Below are 21506 nucleotides of genomic sequence, written 5' to 3' on the forward strand. Positions count from 1 at the left end.
AGGCATCAGATAGATTATATCATGGTTAAGCAAAGATTTAGAAATCAACTCGTTGACTGCAAAACTTACCCTGGAGCAGACATTGATAGCGACCATAATTTGGTGATAATGAAATGTAGATTGGGGTTTAAAAACCTGAAGAAAAGGTGTCAGATGAATCGGTGGAATTTAGAGAAGCTTGAGGAAGAGGAAGTAAAGAAGATTTTTGAGGAGGACATCGCAAGAGATCTGAGTAAAAAAGGTAAGGTAGAAAATGTAGAAGAAGAATAGGAGAGTGTTAAAAAGGAAATTCTTAAATCAGCAGAAGCAAACTTAGGCAGAATAAAGAGAACTAGTAGAAAACCTTGGGTTTCAGACGATATATTGCAGCTGATGGATGAACGTAGAAAATATACAAATGCTAGTGATGAAAAAAGTAAAAGGAACTATCGGCAATTAAGAAATGCTATAAACAGGAAGTACAAACTGGCGAAAGAAGAGTGGATTAAAGAAAAGTGTTCAGAAGTGGAAAGAGAAATGAACATTGGTAAAATAGACGGAGCATACAGGAAAGTTAAGGAAAATTTTGGGGTACATAAATTAAAATCTAATAATGTGTTAAACAAAGATGGTACACCAATATATAATACAAAAGGTAAAGTCGATAGATGGGTGGAATATATTGAAGAGTTATACGGAGGAAATGAATTAGAAAATGGTGTTATAGAGGAAGAAGAGGAAGTTGAGGAGGATGAAATGGGAGAAACAATACTGAGATCTGAATTTAAGAGAGCATTAAAAGATTTAAATGGCAGAAAGGCTCCTGGAATAGACGGAATACCTGTAGAATTACTGCGCAGTGCAGTTGAGGAAGCGATTGATAGATTATACAAACTGGTGTGTAATATTTATGAAAAAGGAGAATTTCCGTCAGACTTCAAAAAAAGTGTTATAGTCATGATACCAAAGAAAGCAGGGACAGATAAATGTGAAGAATACAGAACAATTAGTTTAACTAGTCATGCATCAAAAATCTTAACTAGAATTCTATACAGAAGAATTGAGAGGAGAGTGGAGGAAGTGTTAGGAGAAGACCAATTTGGTTTCAGGAAAAGTATAGGGACAAGGGAAGCAATTTTAGGACTCAGATTAATAGTAGAAGGAAGATTAAAGAAAAACAAACCGACATACTTGGCGATTATAGACCTAGAAAAGGCATTCGATAACGTAGACTGGAATAAAATGTTCAGCAGTTTAAAAAAATTAGGGTTCAAATACAGTGATAGAAGAACAATTGCTAACATGTACAGGAACCAAACAGCAACAGTAACAATTGAAGAACATAAGAAAGAAGCCGTAAGAAGAAAGTGAGTCCGACAAGGATGTTCCCTATCTCCGTTACTTTTTAATCTTTACATGGAACTAGCAGTTAATGATGTTAAAGAACAATTTAGATTCGGAGTAACAGTACAAGGGGTGAAAAGATAAAGATGCTACGATTTGCTGATGATATAGTAATTCTAGCCGAGAGTAAAAAGGATTTAGAAGAAACAATGAACGGCATAGATGAAGTCCTACGCAAGAACTATCGCATGATAATAAACAAGAACAAAACAAAAGTAATGAAATGTACGAAAAATAACAAAGATGGACCACTGAATGTGAAAATAGGAGGAGAAAAGATTATGGAGGTAGTAGAATTTTGTTATTTGAGAAGTAGAATTACTAAAGATGGACGAAGCAGGAGCGATATAAATTGCTGAATAGCACAAGCTAAACGAACCTTCAGTAAGAAATATAATTTGTTTACATCAAAAATTATATTAAATGTCAGGAAAAGATTTTTGAAAGTGTATGTTTGGAGTGTCACTTTATATGGAAGTGAAACTTGGACGATCGGAGTATCTGAGAAGAAAAGATTAGAAGCTTTTCAAATGCGGTGCTATAGGAGAATGTTAAAAATCAGACGGGTGGATAAAGTGACAAATGAAGAGGTATTGCGGCAAATAGATGAAGAAAGAAGCATTAGGAAAAATATAGTTAAAAGAAGAGACAGACTTATAGGCCACATACTAAGGCATCCTGGAATAGTCGCTTTAATATTGGAAGGACAGGTAGAAGGGGAAAATTGTGTAGGCAGGCCACGTTTGGAATATGTAAAACAAATTGTTAGGGATGTAGGATGTAGAGGGTATACTGAAATGAAAAGACTAGCACTAGATAGGGAATCTTGAAGAGCTGCATCAGACCAGTCAAATGACTGAAGACAAAAAAAAAAATAAAAGGAACAGTGTTCAATTATATTTGTATTTCTGATTTAATAAAGAGTAGAGAAGCTGAAATCCTTACTTATTATCACTTTTTAAAATTTTTTATGATTATGTGTTAAAAGACATTTTTTTACAATGTATGTTATTTTATTTTTATTTTTTTATTTTAACAACGGTAAATAGGGTTCTGATCCTTTAATTTCTAATTTTCAAATTTAATAGCTTCTGCCAGTCAAACCATATAACTTAATATATAGTAAATAAGATGGTAAACTGCACTCTTACAATCCTGTAGTTCTGCAATGCCTTGAACGTCTCTTGAAATCAAATTCATTAAGATGGAAAGCGAAACATTAAACCAAGTTCAGTGAACTTGTTGCCTAGAGATAACTGAAGATGTAAATAATGCTTATTACACTTCACTCCATAACATTGATCATTTTTGTAGATAATAATGTAGTACAGGACGCCAAGGCTAGAAGGAAGATTAAAGAAAAACAAACCAACATACTTGGTGTTTATAGACCTAGATGTTCAGCATTTTAAAAAAATTAGGGTTCAAATACAGAGAAAGAACAATTGCTAACATGCACAGGAACCAAACAGCAACAGTAACAATTGAAGAACATAAGAAAGAAGCCGTAATAAGAAAGGGAGTCCGACAAGGATGTTCCCTATCTCTGTTACTTTTTAATCTTTACATGGAACTAGCAGTTAATGATGTTAAAGAACAATTTAGATTCGGAGTAACAGTACAAGGTGAAAAGATAAAGATGCTACGATTTGCTGATGATATAGTAATTCTAGCCGAGAGTAAAAAGGATTTAGGAGAAACAATGAACGGCATAGATGAAGTCCTACGCAAGAACTATCGCATGAAAATAAACAAGAAGAAATCAAGTAATGAAAGTAGTAGAAATAACAAAGATGGACCACTGAATGTGAAAATAGGAGGAGAAAAGATTATGGAGGTAGAATAATTTTGTTATTTGGGAAGTAGAATTACTAAAGATGGATGAAGCAGGAGCGAGATATAAAATGCCGAATAGCACAAGCGAAATGAGCCTTAAAATTAATTTAAATGTCAAGAAAAGATTTTTGAAAGTATGTTTGGAGTGTCGCTTTATATGGAAGTGAAACTTGGACAATCGAAGTATCTGAGAAGAAAAGATTAGAAGCTTTTGAAATGCAGTGCTATAGGAGAATGTTAACCTTTATCCACCCATCTGATTAGATGGGTGGATAAAGTGACAAATGAAGAGGTATTGCGGCAAATAGATAAAGAAAGAAGCATTTGGAAAAATATAGTTAAAAGAAGACACTTATAGGCCACATACTAAGGCATCCTCGAATAGTTGCTTTAATATTGGAAGGACAGGTAGAAGGAAAAAATTGTGTAGGCAGGCCACGTTTGGAATATGTAAAACAAATTGTTAGGGATGTAGGATGTAGAGGGTATACTGAAATGAAACGACTAGCACAAGATAGGGAATCTTGGAGAGCTGCATCAAACCAGTCAAATGACTGAAGACAAAAAAAAAAATATAATATATTAAAATTTTGTTTTTTAATTATGTTCAATAACATTCACCTTTCACAAGTACAAAATTTAAACAGGATTTTTTTTAAACGATCAAAAATGCCCATGATACAGGGATGTTTCATTTTATATTTAGCCTCTGGAACCACTGTAAATGTAGTCTTGTACAGTCTCAGATTAACCGTTCCTGAGATGTGTGGTTAATTGAAACCCAACCACCAAAGAACACCAGTATCCACAATCTAGGATTTGAACCTTAGAACACTCGACTTTGAAATCAGCTGATTTGCAATGATTTTAACCTTTAGACCAACCTGGTGGGTTAGGATACAGAGACCACCTGCCTTGTGATGATTCTGGTCACTACTTACTCAAAAACTCAGCTTTTGCCTTCACTGCAGACCTCATCTTGAGCTCATGTTTTTGGACCAGATTATGCCAAAACTTTGCAGCATAAACATTTCTTTTTCAAGTTCTCCTGTTTAAATTTGGGTCCTTTATATTGAACCTTGCTTATTAGACATTTTTACTACAAAAGTTTAAAAAGTGACCGCTAAAATTTTATATCAAATCTAATTTATCCACATAATATACATCTACATAAGAATAAACTACAGTAAACATTTCAATATTTGATTCTGAGTAAAGTTATGAATTTTCAAAATACGCACAAATCATGTGAATTTATGCCATTATTAACCGCTGTAAAATTTAAGAAATGTATTAAGCATTCGATTTAGTGTGAATTCCCTTTCCCTTTTTACCTTTCATTACAAATAAGTGCTTTAAACTATTAGTTAAGTAAACAAAAATCATTCTAAAAAACAAACCATTGCTAAACTCAATTTAAACAATTGTAAACTATTATAACCATTATTATATAAGCTATAAACTAGTATAAATGTGTTCTTATTATTAAAAACAATTATTATTAAACGATGAAAATGAATCTTTTTTCTTACCACATTGTTTAATATCTTACAAAATGTGCATATTTTATGAAAGAACACTTTGTTCTGTAATGTGATATTTTGTGTTTAGTATCAAGTTAATTTTTAAATTAAAATATAATTGACCAAATAAAAATTAAAAGTTAAATAAAAGGACAGCTTGAAAACTATTTTTAGAAAAGTACAGCAGCTAATAAAGGGTTAAGTTCATATGGTTTGTGTAGAAACAGTAGGCTACTGGTTGGGGCTTTGGGTCACAGAAATAGTCAGTGTTGTAGTCATACAGTGTGGATGTATTACTTTTTCCTGCGACATACAGCCCTCTGATATAATTAAATTATGTATATAATTTATTAATTATAGGTCTTTTTGTATAAAAGACCTGTTTTGAGCTGCCATTGTACATGGAAACAAATAAATATAAATAAATAATATATAAACAAATAAAAATGAAGCAACCAAAAATATTTCGGTTGGATCACTTCGTACAGAATTGACTCTGTTATGAATAATGTAGTTTTTAGTTATCATAACATTTCGGACTATACTTCCATTGATTGCACTCAAGGTCCCACCCCCACTCCCACAGCCTGTTTGGTGGTCAGTTTGCCAAATACTGTTACATTGAATGCTGTGTTCAGTCAGTATCGAATGATTTTATAATTTTGTTAGTTTGGTACTAGTCATGAGGACTTATAAATTTGAACAATGCTGTGTCAAATTTCATGTGTGTATGAAATTGACACACACTTGAAAAAGCTTGTTCATATTTTTTAAAATTATTCTTTTGGTTGAATGAAGTACTTTGAAATGTCATTATTGTTTGAAGACTGGTAGATTATCAGTTTTTTTTTAGAAAGTAAGATTAATTAGTTACCAAAATTATAGGTACCTTTACAAAAGTTAACCTAGCAGTTGTGTTATTTTTAGTTACTTAATTTTAATGTTACTTTATGCTCAGGTTACCAGTTGACTACAAAGGTGTTTATAGATATCCAGTTTACAAACTGGGAGTATGCCTTTCAGTCAAATTTTAAACAATATATAGAAAATTATTTGATTTTAAAGCATTTGCAAGATACTGCACAGGTAATGTTATCGTAAATTTGGTCAGAGTAAATTTAGATGGAGTTAGATGAAATGACTGTTACAAATACATATCTCTATTCATTTCAAGTTTTTTAGCTTGATATTTCCTAACAGTTTAGAAAATATTTTCAAATGACAAATGTATTATACAACAAATGTATAAATACATCAAATTGTGAATTTTTTATTCTTTGAAAGTCTTAAAATATTTTAATGAGAACAAATGAGAATTGATTCTGATTGCCTGTGATGTTCTGATGTGTGAACACATTCTTAATAATATTGTAATTAAATGGATAAATCTCAGATATGATGCCAGCATTTGTAAATTGCAGTTGGGGCTTGTATAATTACATTCCCTACTTCAGTTTTGTCCTGTTTCCTTTAAACATTGACCTCAATTCCTTTCACACTCTTCAACATATTTTTCTCTCCTTGCCTCTTCAACCTGCCCTCCCATATAGTGCTCTCTCATCTTATCCAAAATATTTTGTCTTCATTTTAGCTTAACTCAACAAAATAACAGCAGTACCCTCAAAGACTGCCTTTACATTACATCCAAATCTCCATTACATGTGCCATTCTTTCCTCACCCTTGCACTCTGGTACACACATTTTATATACTGCTTTTGAATTCTTTGCAACAAATTCTTGTTCTTCAAAGAAATGTTGTTTTACTAGTAATTTGGTGTTTATTCAACATCTGATATCCTTTGTAAATGTCTTGTTATTCACTCTCCAATAAGAGAGCAGTGTTATTTACACAAAGTAAAAATACTTGTTTTGGGCACCATTATTTTTGTTAAATAGTAACTGTATGTAAATAGTCTGTATTATTTCCTCTGTATTTTCTCAAGTTCTAAAATTATGCTAAATGAAATGAAGATCTTTAAAGTTTTCCTGCAATGATTTCATAAATGATTGTTTTTCTGCTTTTCATGAACCTTGATGATTTTGTCAATTGTTTGCCGTCTTAACCATTTTGAATTAACTTATTTTTATTTGCTGGCGAGAGACCAAGTAAGCATATTCTGTATGATTGTAAGTTTTACATATTACTTATTAGTTATGATGGTGATAACAATTTTAGTAGCTTACCATTGTGTATTGGTTATTTTAGACACTTGTTATTGAACAGGCTGAAACGTTTAAAAAGATGAAAAAAGCATTACTTGACTGTTGGTGTGAAAATATGCAAGTTTACTGACTGACTAAAATCCACTTTGATTTTATTCACTTGTGTAATAAGAACTTCAGGGTACATACCCTCAGAAATGACAGATGATAAAGAAATGCAAAAATTACAAATAAAGAGATGCTATTCTACAAAAATCTAGTTAATATACATTAAAATTTGGAATTCTATTTGTTTGAGGAAATGGGTGTGTTCTGTGATTGAATTAATTATATGAAACCCTCAACTGTCTACAGCAAATTAGGTAGTTATCAAGTAATAGTATTAACAAAAGTTAAATTTACTGACAGCTGTTTATTACATGGCAATTTGCTTTTGTTAATGTTGATGTTAATTCTCATGAGACATCTCATGTAACAAAATATAAATGTTTTTACAATTATTTAATATTTTTATATAGCAATGTTTGTGGTCTATTGTAATGTTATATTCTTTCAGAAAATAAAAATTTTGTATACAGCCAAAATTATTTGATTAAAAGTATTTTCTTTGCTGTTTTTCATCAAACTAAATTATAAAAGTGCAACAATAAATCTATTTGTCTCTATAATGATTAAATTTCTGTATTGAAATTGTGCTAAATAAATCAAGTAAAGACACATTCCATATATAATAGTGTATGTATTTGTACAGAGCAAGTCAAAATTATTTATTTACAATGCCATTACTATCTGTAAGCAAACAGGTTACCCCAAAATTTCACTGTTTATTATAGCTCAGGTGGAATTTGGTGAGGTAGCTTTACAGGCATTTGGATGTTGTTTTGTTGCAGCATTCTTATGTTGTCTCTGGGTGTCTGCCAGGTTTTGCTAGATGGAAATGCTTCTATAATGGTTCAGATAACATGTCCGCTGTTATGTGCAGAAGGGTGCTTGATTGTGTCTTTTTGTGACAGCTCTTGTATAATCATGATGTTGTTCATGTGGATGTTCAGAGTTTGCATCTTTATGGTGTAAGTTCATATTTTCGTCTTGATGTGTGTGATAAAATTCTACAATTCTCTGTCCCAGTGGTATAATTATTGGTATGGACGTGAATGTCAAGTTCTTATTGTGGCATAGTTGTCACACGGACGAAAGTGAAGTAAAGGAGCGGTTTAGTGCCCAGTATGGTTTGGAGGGTCATCTGTTGTTTGGAGGAACAAACATCGATGTTACAGTTGGCAGGTTTATTCCTGCCAATTTGTGCGATTGGATGGTCATCGGTTGACCATCCAGTGATCATCTTGATTGTGTTTGAGGTTGTTGGTGGCTTGAGTGATCGCTACCAATGTAATATTCCAGTTCAGCAGGGTCGTTTTCGGCACAGGCTGGAAAAAATGGACTGGAAGAAATTTGTGGATTCTCTCGCAGTTCTGTAGTTTTGGGCAGGAGTGTCAATGATTTGGAATTGGAGAATCTGGCAGAAAGATTTCCAGCGTCATTTATTGACATTGCTGAGTGCTCTACACCCTGTAGCTCCAGTCAAGAGGCAAGCACCAGTGGAGTAGGGTAATTGGTTATTGACTAATTTGAAACAATCTTGTTTGCTGTTTAGAGGGCATCTCAACAAGATTATGATCCTGAATTGTAGGCGGTACTTGTTGCTAATTGCAGAGAATGTAGGACTTTCACAAGGTACTTACTGCCGAAAACAGTAAGTACAGGGAAATAAAGTTCCACGGGAACTTTATTTGGGACACAAATGTAGAAGGGATGTTCTTTTGTACGCTCTCTCAACTTGGCATGGAATTATTTCAGACAAAACTGAAATACTACAATAACTGCTTGATGATTTACTGCCTGATTATAATGCAGATGGTGAATCTGCATTATATATCATTTCCAGGTGCATCGTGAGGTTAGTAAGACCCAGTCTAAGAGTTGCCCCCAGGGCAGTGTGTTGGGTGCTCTATTGTAGATTGTACAGTTTGACTCGATTCTGCAGCTGAGGTTGTCTAGTGGGTGTTGTATGGTGTCTTATTCTGACAATGAGATCCTGCTGGTCGAAGGACGCTCACAGAGGGAAATTGACTTCAGAGCCACTCGGACTTGTAGGATACTTAAGCTGTGGGGTTGTCAACATAAGATGACATTCAGCCTGGAGAAAACCATAATGATGTTCCTTTGGGCCACTTGGCTGCAAGGCGGCAAGCCCATCAAAAAAATGTTCAAGTTCAAAAGGAGTATCTTGAGGTGTTTTTTGACGAGATGATTCAAGTAGTACTTACAATGCATCGCAAAGGCCTGTAGTGCCTTTTCTGGTATTCGATGTGTGGTCAATACTGATTGTGGGGGGGTTAGTTTTAAGATCATAAGTATCCTGTATAAGAGTATAATTGTGAGGCGATGTATTTATTGGGATATGTTACTTAGGGCCCAACGCCTCTTGTTGTTAACAATGATGTGTGGCTATTGTACGATTTCAGGTGAGGCAATCTTGGTGATTGCCGGAGTGAAGCTGATTGATCTATTTGCATCAGAGAGCAATGATATGTTGCTAAGAAGGTTAGCAACTCAATATCCCAAACCTTCAGAAAAGGTTTGAGATATTGAGTAATAGGGCTATGCTTTATGGCAGGCAAGATGGGATGAGACATTTAATGGGTGTTTTACACTTGATCTGTTTTCTGATGTTGCTGGTTTATTACAGGATGCTTCTTGGGTACGACCAAACAAATATGTGATGCAGTTTCTTTAGGGGCAGATTGGCTCAATTCGGCTTAGTTGATTCCACGTTACGGCCACAATGTTGCATGCTGGATGATGTCTTTCATGTTTTATACAAATGTTTGCTGTGTAATATGAAGAATACAGAGATGATTTGTCAGTTTGATATCGGGTCGACATTGGACTCTGTGAAAATTGGAAAAACCAGGGCAAAGAATACCATCATTGAAGAATATATGGTATTTCTTGTAAAAGAAAGGATTGCTGAATGTGTGCAAAGGTAGGGTACTGCTTGTTGTTTTGTTATGTCCTTGTTGTAGTATTAAGTGTTCCTGTTTTATATTCTTGTAATGGTATAATTGTTTTTGTAGCTCTTATTTTATTCATACTGGTGTTGTGTATCGTGTATTGAACTCAATCTTGACATAAACAAATGCATCCCAGGGTGTAGTTAATTATCAGCTCAATTAGTCCAGTCTTGTTAAAGACTGTTTGATACGTTTTTTCTTTGTATGGATAACATCAAATGATTAGTAGTACACCAATGTAAATTGGTGGCATCCTGACTGAGACAAGAGCAAGGCTGAGGTTTTAAATGTGACATGAGGTAAAGCCCATCAGGGTTAGATACAGAGGGGTTGCAACTGAAATCATCACATGGCAAGTGTCTTCTCCTATGGAGTCAGGATGTTACTAACTAGTGATTTGGGACAGCAAATTTGGGAATTTAGACAGAATTTGTAGAACCTAGAATCATTAATAATATCAGAAGTTTATATTAAAATGCTGAAGAAGGTACGAAGCTATATTAAAAATAAACAATGAAGGATTCTCATTAAGGGTGTTCTATGAATGACAAAGCACGGACCCAAGTCATGGTGAAAATTGCTAAGAAAATGAGAGATTTTCATCCATTCCTTGCATATCAAAAAAATTTATAAAATAAATAAACCTAATGGATAATTACCAAAAACACTTGATAGAACACATTTAGATTTTTGCATCTAGAGACAGATGAGAAATGTCATATATAAAACAAAAATACATTCTCATGAATTATTGTTTGCATTATGGATGCTGCTGAGAAACTTAGGATAGCCCTGAAGTACTATAAAGAGCTACAAAAGCACTACAGAAGGGTTTTGAATATTTGTTATAAACTGGTAGGTACGATTTACTGTATCGTTTCTAAACTGAATTCTAATTTTTCTAAACTTTGTTTGTTTTATTCTACTTATCTTGCACCTTTATGTTCAGAATTACATTCTCTACAAGTTTTACATGTTTATTACCCATTTAACAAAGTTATTGTAGATCAAACATAATAACGGGTTTTTTACTCTAAATTATTGATTTTCATCCCAGATTTCTTAAAACCTATTGCAGATGTTTTGATGGCTATTTTATTAAATTTTTAAGGTAAAAAACCAATAGAAATCACTAATTCTGCACCTTAATTATTGTCCTATAAATTTTCAGTACGACCTCTTGCACCGGGTTTGCTGAAATCCGAGCGAAATCATTCATTAACCGTTACTTACAAACGAAGCATTTTAGCCTTGTTTGATAAAATATTTTATTTTTTTAATTTCACAAGCAGAATAGGTTATGAAAATCACGGGAAAAGCTTTGATATACACAATCTATATAACGTGATCTCAATTTCTAATTTTTTTCTGTAGTATCCGTGAATCACCGAGGGTATTATTTCTGAAATAATGAGTATTACAAATCATATTGCTACGATTTGAACTTGTACTCGCGACTACGAAATCAGCTGATTTGCAAAGAACGCGTTCACAACTACCAACCCGGTTGGTATAATCTCAATTTAAAGAAAAAATATATGTAACGATGTATTTAAAATTCTATTACTTTTTAAGTTAACTTTTTAAAACATCAATTTTATACACAATAGCGATTCTACTAAAATAAGGAAATAAATATCTTAGATAGACAAGATTGGTATAGTTTGAAACATAAGTCTGAATTTCACTCTGGACTGGGTATTGGTTAAAGTTAATTTTATCATGTTTACGAGTTTAGGGTGAAGGCCCAGGTTTCTCAGAATATTCAGCATGGATGGTCGGTGTATACAATCATAGGCCCTTTTAAAGTCGACGAAGGTGATTATTAGTTGTTTTTTCTGTCTTTTATATAAGTCCATCATAAGTTTTAGGGATATTATTTGCTCCGGGCAACCTCTCCATGGCCTAAATCCCCCTTGGTATTCCCCAAGTTCCAGTTCAAGTTGGTCTTTGCATCGGTTGTATATGATTCTCGACAGGATTTTGTATGTGCAATCCAGGAGAGATATGCCTCTGTAGTTTTCAGGATTAGTTTTATCCCCTTTTTTATGTAATGGATGGATGAGGGCTGTGGTCCAGTGTTCTGGAAGTTTTTCTTCGTTCCATATTTTCACGAGGCATAGATGTAGGGAAGTTTTGACTGAATAAACTGATGAGTGTTTCCAGAGTTCTGCGAAAAGCTGGTCTTCTCCGCTTGCTTTGTAGTTTTTTATTTCATTTAAGGCTGCGAGAACTTCTTGAATTGTTGGCGGGTTGATATTTACTGGTGAAGTTTTAACTGGAGTTTCAGTGTCAATCTCAAAAAGCTCTGGGGGGTCGTCACAGTTGAGGAGTCTATTGAAGGTTTCTGCCAAAATTTCAGCATTTTCTTTATTGGTGTGGGCCATATTTCCTTTTTTTCCTCTCAGCATAAGGGTGGGTGGTTCATATCTTTGAAGATAAAAAATATATATATATATATATATTTTTTAATTTGAATTCAAAACTTTTCGGGATTGCAGAGAAAGGCGCTACTACCCGCCATGAAGTGTGTGTGTGTGTGTGTGTGTGCGCGCGCGCGCGTGGCTTTAGATCAATGTCAACAATTATTTCATGTTTTTTTTATTATTTTCTCATTAGGTTTTGTCGTTTCATACAAAAAAAGAAAATTCTGAAGCCTAAACTATGTACATTAAGACAAAAATAAAGCCTGAAGTTTGCAACAATCTTTGCACGATAATTTTTTTTGTTGTACATTTTAATACGACTCGGTCCTCCATGCTATGTTGGTTAAAAAAAAAAGTTATCTATCACTGTAACTACCAATTTTGTATTCGCTCGAGTATTCCATTTATTGTATGTTAAATTTTAAATTAATGTAATTATAATATGTAATGTTAAATTACATAAATTTTAAAATACGAGAATATGAAAGATTAATACAATTTTGAGTCTTTTATTTACAAAACTAATCGGTTTTAAAATAAAGCGCTGCTGAAAGGTGCCGAATCCCCAATCAACCTTTGTATTTTTAACATGCCAAAAAAATTAAAAATAATTTAATGTTGATTCGCTGTCGATTCAAATTTGTTAATAGATGGAATTTGACGCGTCAATTGAGTATTTCTTTAGTACGCGGAAGACATAACAATTTTTTTTGACACGCTGTCTATCTGGCAACGTCTTAGCAACGGTTGCTGTACCACCGGAAGGGGATTCGGTCCCCCTTCCTCACTTCATGTACATTCAACCGTTCAAGGTTAAACAGTTACCACTTCTAATGTGTTCCATATACTATAATTTATCACCAACGCCTTTATCAGTGATTTATTTATTTTTTTTTATATTCGTTGTGGCCATTGTTTCGATTGAAATTATTGAAAAAAATGCTTTAAGTCAGGAATTGAATTGAGACATGTTACGTTTTTTTTTGTGTATGAAACCTAGCTAAACAATTGTCGATGGTGGTGTTCTAACATGGGACTCGAATCTGAGACCTTCAGTATATCGGTAGGTTTTTAAAATCTTTTATTATGAATTTATATATAGATGTCGATGTAAAAATATATTTATTTTTATAAGATACCAATAGATTGTGATTCTAATGTTTGTAATATTTCTTTTTTTTTATGAACGACATGCGGGTAAGGATTACGAACGCAAATTTGTGTCCAAAACGAAAATCAACTCGAAATCTTCAATACGTTAATCGTCGGTTTTTAATGATAATTCAAGCCAAGAATCGAATCTAGAATTTTCTGATTTTTTTTTTTTTTTTGAGAGGAGAGTGATACTCATATGGGAATACCTTGTAATCTGAGAGGTGTCCAAGTTAAAAATCGATGCCGAGACCTTTAGTACATCAGTCATTTGTTCTACTGTTTCTCTACAAACTGTGTTAAGGTAACAATCTGTTATAAAAATGAAAATGAGACGATAAAATTTATAATATAACTTTTTAGCGGGCATCTATGGTGTGAGTTGTAGCGTCTTGGCCTTTCATTCGGAGGTCTCTGGTTCGAATCCCGGTCAGATATGGCATTTTCACACGCTACAAGATTCACAATCGTATCATTTTATTCCAGCCTGTGAAGCAATACCTAAACGTTTGTCTCGGAGGGAAAAAAATTAAGTGTTTTGCACTATATTCCTATCCTATTAAACGGCATTTGTATTTGTGTCTGTGTGTGCGTCCCCCTTAGCTTAGCATTGGAATGTACCGATCACTAGCGGAAAATCTCGATTCGTTAGTACATGTCTCATGGTCAGGTCTATACTTGTTTTATTATTATACCGTAAACATAACGATATATAAGCGAAATATATATCGACGTTCTGGGAAAATTTAGTACTTTTTAACCGGATCCGAATTTTTGGATGAAAATTGCAAATATCTCGAAAACGGTCAGTCCTAACCCTCTGGAAACATTTTTCGACCCCCTCGACGATTTCCCATTAAATAATTATAAATAATTTAATCGTTTAGCCCTGCAGCTATAAATATATAAGAACGAAGTATATAAATTTCTAAATAATCTAAAATTTCTATATAAAAAAGTTATCTAACACTGTAACTACCAACTATGCATTCGCTCGAGTATTCCATTTATTGTATGTTAAATTTTAAATTAATGTAATTATAATATGTAATGTTAAATTACATATTTAATATTAATTTTGCCGCTCGTCCGATTTTCACGATTCAAACGGCGTATGTATCAGCAAATCGAGCACTAACTGTTTAACGCATCGAATACGCTATTGATCGACCGGATCTTGTTTATCCGGAAATTAAATCCTGCAGCTAGTAAATATATAAATAAGAACAAAGTATATAAATGTCTAAACAAACACAGATTAAACTTCACACATTACTTTATGTTAGTATTAATAAAAAATAGATCTCTCTCTCTCTCTCTTTCGGTGTGTGGGTGGTGCGCGCGCATTTGTATTGTAGATGTATTTACTGTATACGTAATAATCAGCTAAGTTGATAAATTTAGAAATTGTGTAATCATATCATTACCCCGTTACATATCACCGGTAATATTTTTTATAATCTATAATAATTTATGGTTCAGTTATTTTTCTTTTAAGATGATTATTGAAGACGTTACATGTCTATTGTTAATTACACTACTCGATTTTTTTAAATTTCTGCTTTAAATTAAAATAAAAAATTGTAATTTTTGGCAAAAAAAAATAACTGAAGCGCGCACCCGAATGTGCTTTTATGTATATGTGCAATCATCATGTTTACGTGCGCGGTTGTAATTATATATATACATACTGAATATTACATAAAATTAAATAATTGAAGGCCTCATCATTAACCGTTTATGTACTGTTGGCTATGTTATTTAGCTAATCATGCGGGTGAATTTTAAAAGTTGGATTCATTGTACAATTGTAAGTTATCACGCTTAATAAAAAATATTTAAAAAAATCAAAATAAATTTTTGTTGCAAAAAAAATTAATAATAAATATGACCACCTAACATAAAAACCGACCGTTTTGATCTGCAAAACACATCAATGTAAGTTTAAAAAAAGCGAGAAAATATTTTTAAAGTATTTCATGTAACAATAAAGGCCATTTTACCTTTTTAAAATATATAGCTCATTTATTAATCATCAAATGCAGACACAGATAAAAGATTTTGTTATTAACAGAAATCTAAATTTTTTTTAAAAACAAAAACAGAATTTAAATAAAATATTGACACCCGAAATAATTAATAAGTAGCAATTATTAGAGGACATTTAAATAGAAATTAAATACAAAAAATTTAGTCTACAAAAGAATCGGAAACCTCTCTTTTAGTGTATACTAAAAGAGAAATGTATAACTTACTTGAAAGCAAATTATTTTTATTATGTATAAAGTAATCTATATATAAATTTTATAAGAATTTTAAAAGAACTTACCTGGTTTACATGTTGAATTCTTTTCTGAACGGTCGTTTAGATTCGTTTAAAATATTCCTAAATATTAATAATGTTCGCCAAATACAAATAATCAAGTAAACAAAATTTGATACGGCTTTGATAACGACGCTACAAATCGTAAAGAAATATTATTTGGTGTATTTGACAACTTTAATCGTTAATAACAGTAATACTAATTTAACAAATTATCAGAAAGAAAAGATTAGAAAAGATATATATATAAGTTTGGTTTATTTTTTCTACATTGCTTTATGTAATGGAACAGGTAATAATATTATAAACAAATATAATTTTTCATCAACTTAACACATTTTGACACACGCAGTTCTTTTTTTGTTGACGAATTATGGCGCGAAGCAGATGGAAGGACGAGATTCGGAACATTCTAGAAATTTTTCTATCTGGTCCCATTCACGTGCACACTCCCTCACAATCATCACTACGTACAAAGTTATCACAGGAAGTAAATTTTGTTCAGAGCCATCTTTTTATTTTACTAATGTTAGTTTTTTATTTATTATTACTTCCTTATATTAATAATACAGATTACTGAATTCATTAGTTTTAATTTTCGAGTTAATAGTTTTTAATTCCTTGTACGAAGTAAAGAAAGTATATTATGATCGTGAAAAATTTTCAGATTTCAATGGAAATATCCGTTTTGACCATCCCTGAATCCATTTTTACTAGTTTTGGCGTGACGTCTGTTTGTATGTATCTCGCATAACTCAAAAACGATTAGCTTTAGATGATTGTAATTTTTTATTTAGGACTGTTGTAACATCTAGTTGTACACTATCCCTTTTGATTGCAATCGACTGAACAAAAAGTGCCGAAAAAAAAAAAATTGGGAGTAATAAGCCCTCACTGAGAGGTTTTCAACGATATATCATAAGTATATATATATTTCACTTATTTTATATTATGGACGATAACTGCCGTAATTTTGCGCCAATCACTTTCAAATTGATACATAAAATATAACTGCCCAAAATCTCGATCGAGTTCGTTAATGGGAAAAATCGGACTATGGGAGTGGAAATGGGGTGGGTTTTTCGAAAAAAACAAAACATCGCTATAACTTTCTTATTAAGTAAAATATTGAACTTCTGTTCAAGTTCATATAAGGGCCTAAAATATATGTAAGTAAAGTTTTATGATATCACCAACGATTGGCCGGCCCATGGGGTGGAAAAAATGGGGTTTTGAAGACAAAAAAAAAATCATACCTCCCTTAATAGGCACAATTATCGAATCGGTTTAAAGTGATCGTTATTCCTCTAAACATTACCTAAAACTTTTGTCTGAAACAAGTTTTGATATGACCAACCCTTACTTACGGCAATTGTAAGATGGGCTAAAATTCTCGTACGCTAAACATGTGAAACTTTTTTTCACGTGCAAATTATTTTTGTATCGAGTAAATATGAAGTTTTTCTTAACATTAAGGTGGAAATCTTTTTTATCCCCTATTTAGCACCGGTGAAATCTACATTCGCCTTCCGGCTTGCCGAAAGGTTTTTTTATATTATAACACTTTTAAACTACTTTCAATATAATTTATTATAAACGTATTTTTTAATTGTAATCAATAATTTAAAAAAAAAAAATTGCTTTAAACTTTTATTTTATTTTAGAATTACATTATTTTAAATGAATTTTTTTTGTGGTTTTCCGAGAAAAATAAATGACGATTATAAAAAAAGTAATCAAGTATACTAAGTATAATCGGCCTCTGTGACGCGAATGGTAGCGTCTCGGCCTTTCATCCGGAGATCCCGGGTTCAAATCCCGGTCAGGCATGGCATTTTCACACACGCTACAAATCATTCATCCTATCCTCTGAAAGTAATACCTAACGGTGATCCCGGAGGTTAAAAAAAAAGTAATAATAACTATGTTTCTTTCCAAACCGTTAACTGCCATTCTTATTTCATAATTAAAAAGAAAAAATAACTGGATGTTAATGTTGTCAATTGATATTAATAAATTATTTAAGATAAAATAGATTATGAATATTTATTTTTATAATGCGTGATGAAGATAAAAGTTCCTTGCCGCCCTGTCTCGTCAACGTTTTGTTGCTGTACACAGTTATGTAACCGTTCCTCACTCCAGTCACGTACGTTCAAGTTTAACAGAGTCTTATCGCTTTTATATATCCCTTTACCCAGTGGCAAAAATATAAAATAAAACAACTTAAAGCAACTTTAAGCTTTGTTTGATGGTTTTTATTTATTTGTTTTTGAATTTCTTGTCGGGTTAAGAATTATTTTTATGTGCAAATTAAGATGAATATTAAAAAAAAAAACAAAAAAACGTTAATTCAAAGAGCCGAACCCAGTACCTTCAGTTTTTTTTTAATCCGGTTAATCTTTTTCTTTTTTTTCTGACCCATTTCTGAGGTCCTATTTCCTAGATGTAACCGGGTATCGAATCTGGAACTTTTAGTCTAGCAGGTAAAGTAGCTACCTCTTTAATAGAACGGAGTCATGTTACATCTAAAAAAGATTAATACGGTTTTTTAAATTCCTGATTTGATATTTAAAAAATATAGTAATACTTAATAACAAAATTGTATTGTACTACAATTTTTTTATATATTGAACTTGATTACGTATATAAAATGATTATTACATGTAATTAAATAATAAGTAAGAATCTCGTTATTACCCCTTTGTGTACGGTTGGCTGTTCTCCATTTATAGTTTTAAGTGAAAATTTATTCTCTTTAATATTTTATCTAATTATAAGTTCGGCAACATTGATAGTAAATTTTAAAAACAATTTAATATTAGACGAAGTGTAATGATGGATGATCTTATGTTAAAAAAATTTGATGATGAATGAAACAGTTTGCGAACCAAATTAGTCTATCGATGACGTCATTCCGGAGTGGGGAGACGATGAGAAGAATTATGTGTTGTGTAACTAAAGAAATTCACCGAGATGTTTTGTCTTGTAGTTAGTTATTGGCGGGAATTATCGGTAGATAGGCGACTGAATACGCAGTGAAATTGTCTTCATATAACAGTGTTGTTTAGTTTAACCTAATCCACATGTAACGTTATCCAAATTTCATCTTTTTATTGAGATATTCCTTATTACTGATTTAAGGTGAGTTTTATTTATTTTGTTAATATTATTACATTTTTTAGACAATAATTGGCAGTTGTTTTATTCTGTGTATGTATTATTCAAATTATTTATTAGATTAAAAATGTTAGATTCCAGTTAACGCCGATTGATTTTTACAAACTAAATTTAATAATAATAAATCAATAAATTTGTTGTATTTATCAATTAATAATTTATCCAAGTACTAAATGGCGGGTAAACACTATCGAAAAAAATAAATAAAGAGAAACAAGTTATATGGTTGTATTTTAGGTTATTTGGTCATTAACGGTGTATATATTTAACTAAACTGATATAAGCAAAGGGTATTTCGTGAGTGATATATTAGATATATTAAGTTTTAAGTCTGATAACGAGAATGAATCGTGCTAAGCGAGAAAATAATTCGCGTCTGTATCGTTATAAAGAATATACTGATTTACTCTGGAGCTCCTGGGTTCGACATCCAAAATAGCTTACCGTTTCTTCACCGATCTGAGTTAATGTCGTTAAATATTCATAAATGAGTGTATTCTCGGGAATAACACAAAAATTTGAAAAAAATAATTTTTGATAGGAAAGAAAGCTACAAATAATCATTTTAATAAATTCGTAAAAATATTTTTAGAAATCTATCGGCGTATTTTTTATTTAACATATATATTTAACAATAATTAATCGTAAGAAAAGAAAAAAACATCGGTAGCGAGTTTGTAGAAGGCGACCGATATTTATAATTTATGTGAGGTTCTGAGTTCGACCCCGGGTAATTGTCATATATCTTAATAATTATGCGTACATAGTATTTAAAGCAGAAATTATTCGTAAAAAGTGTACGACATATATACAACAAACAGTCATTACAAATTTTTATATTTAACATTTCCCGTGTTTACTTTATATTTTTTAAGCTAACAATTTATGAAGTAACATAATTTAACGATGTACTCGTATTTTCGAAATAAAATTCTATACGCGTAATTTTTTATTACTACAAACGACGTTGTAACTTTTCTTCTCGTCGGAAAAAATCTTTGGATCAGAGGTTAAATTTTACGTAAATTTTTCATTTACAGTTACCGTTTTTTTGTTATAATTCCAACGAGAAATTTTTTAAAGCTTTTTCACGAACGGAATGGCATTAATAAATTTAAAAAGTGTCGAAAACCTTAACGGTCAATTTTTTTATTACAATGTTTTTGTAAAAATGCACTTTGAGTGAGAAAATTGAAAAAATACAAACATGTTTAAGTAGCCCACCGCATACAGCGAGAGAGATTTGCGGAGGGGGAGAGTGAGAGAGTGACTGGGAGAGAGAGGGGTCGAGTGAGAGAGCGAGGGTGATGGAGAGAAATTGAGAGAGGGTTTGGTAGGGGGATCAATGATGGAGAGAAAGCGAGACAGAGGGTCTCTCTCTCTCTCTCTTACTTCTCTTCTCTTCTCTTCTAATACTATTCTTAATACGGAGTGGTATATAATCGCAGCTCTAACATTGTGACTACAACAGGTGCCATGTTGCCAATTAACCTGAGTTTTCCTTCCCCCCTGGCCCTTTGGCAGCCAAGATCGGCATTAGGTAATTTACTGCGTTGCGTTTGAGTTATTCAACACTTAGTTTGAGTTATTCAACACATAGAATACATCATCCAAGCTAACCAGTAAGGAAGATGAATGAAAAAAATAATTTTTTATATTTTTGTAAAATTTTTATTATTTATTTATTTTTTTAATTTAATAATGAATCATATTATTATTTTACTATTATTTATATTTATATATTAAAAAAAAAAAATCGTGTTAAATTCTTTGTTTGACAATAAGGTCAATGAACTTTGATATTTATCGTTTATGTATTAGTGTTAAAAACTTAAAAATCATACTTGATAACTTTTTTGTTTATTTTAATTTTTTTTTGTGTTGTTATAATACAATTAGTAAAATAATCACTGATTTTATACATCCGACTCGTTTAACCGGACTTACATATTTTATTTATCCGTAAAATTTACATAAACTATTGCTTGTTTAAGTACTCGAATTATCAGAGATTTTCTTGTTACAAAATTGTGATTCAAATTAAATATAATCTGAGATTAATGTTTATTAAAACGTCGATTATTCGGACCTCCATATCTCAAACATTTTTCGACTAATTGCGGGGCCTTTTATCCGGAGGTCCCGGGTTCGAATTCCGATGAGGCATGGCATTTTCACACGCTACAAAATTGCCATCTCATCTCATCCTGTGATGCAATACATAACGGTTGGCGCTGTGGAAATGAAAAAAATTGTAGATACTGTGTATGTTGTCAATACGAGTAAAATAAATTAATAAAAAAAAGCTGGTTATTTAGTGTAACATAACTTATATAAATCATACTGCATCATCTGCGGAACTGCTCGGCGACGGCTGTCTACAATCCCGTTGCTACGAGTGGTACCCCCACCCTTCATAACAGCTGTGTTGAAGGTTAAACTGCAT

The 21506-nt window shown here is 32.1% G+C and overlaps 1 protein-coding gene across 3 annotated transcripts in view; it reads left to right on the top strand.

Moving 5' to 3' along the window:
- The first annotated feature begins 18901 nt into the window (after positions 1-18901).
- Positions 18902-21506, top strand: part of LOC142324157 (uncharacterized) — a 70708-nt gene continuing 68103 nt past the window's right edge. For all 3 annotated transcript variants that reach the window (XM_075364870.1, XM_075364869.1, XM_075364871.1), the window contains exon 1: positions 18902-19024. The gene's annotated coding sequence lies outside the window, so the exon portion shown is untranslated. The remainder of the gene's footprint in view (positions 19025-21506) is intronic.

The sequence above is a fragment of the Lycorma delicatula genome, chromosome 4 (assembly GCF_047948215.1).
Source record: "Lycorma delicatula isolate Av1 chromosome 4, ASM4794821v1, whole genome shotgun sequence".
NCBI lineage: Eukaryota > Metazoa > Arthropoda > Insecta > Hemiptera > Fulgoridae > Lycorma > Lycorma delicatula.